The sequence below is a fragment of the Haliotis rubra genome, unplaced genomic scaffold, assembly GCF_003918875.1.
Source record: "Haliotis rubra isolate DU_JTF1 unplaced genomic scaffold, ASM391887v1 Scf379, whole genome shotgun sequence".
Lineage (NCBI taxonomy): Eukaryota > Metazoa > Mollusca > Gastropoda > Lepetellida > Haliotidae > Haliotis > Haliotis rubra.
The window spans coordinates 1,051,835-1,057,069 of record NW_025767056.1 but is presented as its reverse complement, the minus strand read 5'-3'; the positions used below and the strand labels follow the sequence as shown (position 1 = coordinate 1,057,069).

Below are 5,235 nucleotides of genomic sequence, written 5' to 3'. Positions count from 1 at the left end.
GGTACCAATAAAATATATTTAAACAAAATTAAAAAGAGGCATGTATCTGCACGAGAACCATTCAAAACCATTAACCTCAAATACGGAAGGTTTGGGGTTTGGTGGTAGCAACCTTCGCAGGCATAAGGCATGTATTACTATGCAGTCAGACTGAAATTGCAAAATCAAAAGGAAGAAAGTTAGATTCTAGAATGAAGCTGTCAATTCAGGAAACATTCAGAATTGTAGATAAATTCAAATCAATTGAATATGAACATTCATTGATACCATGAGAACAGTAAATGGAATAAGAGGAGGCGAGGGGTACTCTGGATAAAGATGAAAAATAGTATTACTTACCCTCCCTGCAGCAGATAAGTCCTTTCTTTGGTCCATACTTATAAATCCTATAAATCATGTAGATCAGAGCCGCCCCGACGCAGGGAGTCACTACGCCAATAGCAGCTTTTGATCTGCAATATATATTATTCGGGAATGTTTCCTGCCACAAAAACGCTCTGTTTGGTGATTTAACCAATAGTTTTGTTTGCTTTCAGTGTACAATGTTTAAGAAATCCATAAATATCAGAGAAGCAAGTTGAGAAGAGAAGTCAGTACACAGCACATTAAATTTCAGTTTAGCACGATCTTCTAGCCAAAGCCAAATGTTTTTAAGCATACTTATAATTTCACACTCCTTCACCCCGGAAATTTTAACTACATTCGTAACCACCTAGGACTAACGGTTTAATGATTTCACTTTCGCTTATGAAACAGCTGAATGAATTGTTTTCCGTTCCTTGATTTGCAAATTATGAGACATCAATGAACTCGAATTTTCAACGTTACGAAAATCATCATGTCCTCCAAGTCTGGCAATATGTCAACACTTCCAGATTTCTTAAGGCATTATGTCACACCACACGTCTCCAAAAATATATAATGCATTTCTCTCAATAAATCATACTAAGGCAAGCTACCATATACGTATTCAAACAGAAATACGTTGATTGAATCAATAGGAAGCTAAAGTGATTGCATATGCCCCATTATGTATAATATAGGCCAAAATATTGTCGAAAATGTGTGACATTGTGCCTTTAAATTACAATTTCGCACGTTCATTTTGCTAGTGTTTACTGCGAGCTGTTTGTTAGAGATTAAATATCGAAGTGGGACATTCAGTGGATTGTTACTGGATCGCCTGCTTGGGGCATGTAGGGGGAATATTGCCAAACGCGGCGTTTAACATACACCAATGTTTTTTGTTGTTTTTAAAGTCTCAGTTGAAAATACCATGTTCAAGTAAAGCAATATCGCGATGGGCACTGTAAATACTTACCCATCACCCAGTTCGTCCGCTTGTGCTGCAGATAAAGAAGAGTTAATTGTGTGTCAGTGTGTTTACATGTAAGAATATTTCCATACATTAGACGTTGTTTCAAACATGTATTATTCCTCTCCCCAACCAAGCAGCGTTAGGTCCGAAGTTTTGGACAAATGAGTTCTATTACCGGCTACTGGGTCTACGGCCCTAATGCCCAATTCGGTGGTGTTATAAGGTGAAAATGCATCCCTAAAGCAGTATGAGAATTACAGCAGATTCCGTATTTCGATTACCAATATGACTCAGAACTGATAACCTTTGGCTCATGACTAAGAACGGTTAAACACATAGTGGAGACAGAAAGTCGAGAATAAGAGAAAGATAAACATTGAGATATGAACTTGGCTAAAACTTTCGTGAGGCAAGGACACGACAAGGTCGTTAGAGGAAGGTTATGAAATACATGAGTTAAAAGGCGAAGACAGAAGTAGCAAATCAGTGAAAAGGGGAGTCACTGAACGGTGCTGTCCGAGACCCCTCTCATTATGATACATGAGTTAAAGGACAGATACAGTTATTAACGAATCAAAACAATATGTGGAAATATGTGATTAAGATAAGGTCATGCTCGGCTCATTTAAAAAGACATGTTTGGGCGCTACGAGCAGAGAGAGTGCGGAGAGTACTAGCTCAACATTTCAGAAGCCAATCCACTTTACTAAGTTCCCGGTAGGATACGAGCCTGCTCTGTCTTGTGTTGGAGTTGTACTTTGAGAGATATGGACTGAGAGACAGTAAACCTATGTGAGTATAGAACTTGGTGTTGCGTTTATCCTTGAATGTATGTAAGCCAGTACATGAATGTGATGTAGTTAGTTAGGAGTCACGGTCGCCCGACCCCTCACACCTTGGCTGAGCATTCCCCATGGACCAAGCGAGTGCAGAGCTGGAGCTTACATCTCCCCTGACAATGTGGAACGACCATAATCAATAGGTAACTGGGGTAGGGTTTACTAACACCCAAACGCCAGTTTCATACAGTGGTCAGTGAGGGGGGTGTTGTGGATACATTCTACCCGGTGCTCCCCTCGATCAAGGATATTGGACCAAAGTTTGTTCTTCAAAGCCAAATTCAGTCAATCTAGCTATATGGTCTGTTAATTAATGGAATCTGGACATGACAATCCAATGACTAACAATATAAGTTTGAACCCCTCAGTTGATTTTCAATTATCTAAAATTACCGGAAGTGATCTGTACTGGCAATATTTCAGCCATTTCGTGACGAGAGAAGATTGTACATCAATAACAAATACATGTATATGAAATACAATGTATATTTAATGCTGTTGTCAAAGGACACTATTACAACCAGATTATCACATTTATTCAAAACTAGTTTGGGAACATATAAAATAGTAAATTGTTAATAAACAACTCGCTATAAAAAATGGGTTACTGATCACGAGCAACTGAAGGTAATCACCACACTAGGGACCATTGTGACTTACAGAACTTTTGCTGCCTGTGTGGACCTCCAAAGAGGGTACGTTAGTTCCATTTCAATCAAAGTATTGTTATATTTCCCATTGCTTTCACAGTAGAATATGTGTTATTTTAATGTTCGGCTAAATTTTAAAAAAACATGCCAAAATTATGTAAATCCAGCTGGGCTCCATCCAGTTTCAGAGATAAGTGCTAGTTTTAATTCTTGTTTGTATGCTACTCTAGCTATCGTAGTGAGCTCCTTCGCATTCGGGGTGAACATGTTCCTATTCTGGCTCTCCAGGTCTCAAAAGGAATATTCATGACGCTCTACTTGGGTATGGATGCCTTATAACACCATGCACAACTTGCAGATGTAAATTTGACTTCTGTGTTGTATTTTAATCGCTTCAAACACGGAGCGAATTCATGCATGCCGCCATCACTGGGACCACGTGACGTGCATAGTATTTGGTAACATTAATAATTGTAATGTAGGCCTTAAGGCCAAAATTACCGAATAAACTGAATCTGAATCTGAATGTTATTCTAGCTATCCTTTGTCGACACGTTTTCCGTTATCATTTGTTTCTGTTTCTGACAGTCAATTTTAAACGTCCATCCGTGTTCTGGCATGCTTTTTTTAAGAATTCATTGTGATCTACCTTCAGTTGCTGGTGATCTCTAGCCCGTTTTTTATTGTCTGTACTAACTGTTTAATTTTAAAGTTACTTGCTAGTTTGAATTCTCTAACTGTGATAATCTAGTTATTTTACTGTCCTTCGTCGGCAGTTTTTTTTAAAAATTCAATTGCTTTTATTGTTAATCTATAACATTTTAAGTCACAATATGGCTGAAATATTGCCGATGTGACTATAAATTCTAACTCACGCACTCACTTTTTAAGAAGTAAATATGGTTTCTCTTACCTGAACCAAAACATAGGATAAGAACGGTTGTCAGTAGCATTGCTTTAGGACACATATCTTGATGTGGGAATGTTGATCAGACGTCTGACAGGTGTTGCACAACGACCGAGCACTGAAAGTTAACAGAGATCTTATTGGCAGAATTAGAGCGAGGTTGAATGGCAGGTACCATGGCGTGACATCAGGTACATATATATAGGTGCGCTGTCAATTAAGTATGTAAGGTGCGGCTGTGTTGCTCGTTTGACAGCAAACTTGAAATCTGTTTGAAGGTAGTTGCTCTTCTTGTTCTCCTGCATTTTAGCGCGGCTTTGGGCTGTGATCACCAGAGACTGTTGCAGTCACTTCAGGACGATTTTGGTGTTCAAGGTTTTGCTATGGAATGGTCTAGCTTCTATCTGTCTCAGAGATCACAGTGTGTGTACATAGATGGTCAGTTCTCGGAGTCAGTGCATCTAAACTGCGGTGTGCCTCAAGTTTCAGTTTTGGGTCCGATATTATTAACCCATTATACAAAGAATAGGGTCAAGGATCCACGAGTAAGGTTGCCAAGACAACTCTACGATGATGACGAGTAGCTCATGAAGATGTTTCGACCAAAAGCACCCATAGCAAAAGCAGCTTCTGACGACATGACAACCCGTTGAACACAAAGCTGGATGAACGTCAATATATTATAGGCATGAAATTATAATATTGATAAAGATAGAACTTAGAGTGTGAGGGCACACTCTTGGTCAGAAAGGGGGTCGTATTATAGGCATGAGATTATTGTACTTGCTACAATAATAGATATACAATTGACATGATTAATAACAGGTGATTAAGAGGTGATAAGATACAAATTATGAGAGGATTTAATAATATATTTAAGATATGAAGTGATTAATAACGTTGTAAGGTAGGAAGTCAGTAGCGGAGGTAATAAACATGAAAGTAGGTCGTTAGAGCTGATGGGGGGCAAGGCGAGGTGACTCATGGCTTAGGTAGGGGAAAAAACTGCTACACTATCAAGATGGAGCGGCGTGTCCGGGGACCTTGCTACCAGATCTTGGTACTCTACGAGTCATATATGGCTAGGGGAGAGAAACTCTGAGATTCCTGGAATCCACCTCACGGTCTTACAAATATGGTATTGGGGGTACGAAATAGAGGTGGGGGAGAGTAATAGATAGTCAGGTTATGGGTTATTGACCAATAGAAAAAATGGGAAAGGGTGGTGGCTGTGACGTAGGAACCCAGCTTTAAGCTGGAGCAAAAGCTCAGAGACGGGAGAGTGGTGCGAGACTTGAAGCCGAGAACGAGTGTGCTCCTAGCAACCCCAAGCCTGGGGTCTAGGGCGCATCAGCTCTATTCTGATTGTCACTAACTTTCGTACTAAGAAACAAACTCAAAGCACCAGCATTTCGACTGAGACTGAAGCTTCCCAGCTGAAGTCTTCTAATTATGTGACAAATAGAGTGGGTTGGACCAGCAACGCAGTGTTAATAAAACTGTTAAACGAAGATCATCGTC

The 5,235-nt window shown here is 39.7% G+C and overlaps 1 long non-coding RNA gene across 1 annotated transcript; it reads right to left on the bottom strand.

Moving 5' to 3' along the window:
• Positions 1-315: 315 nt before the first annotated feature.
• Positions 316-3,844, bottom strand: LOC124286225. Its single transcript, XR_006900987.1, has 3 exons — positions 3,721-3,844; positions 1,322-1,346; positions 316-452 (listed from the first exon to the last, which is right to left on the bottom strand). It is a non-coding gene; the product is annotated as an uncharacterized LOC124286225 (long non-coding RNA).
• Between the last annotated feature and the right edge of the window lie 1,391 nt (positions 3,845-5,235).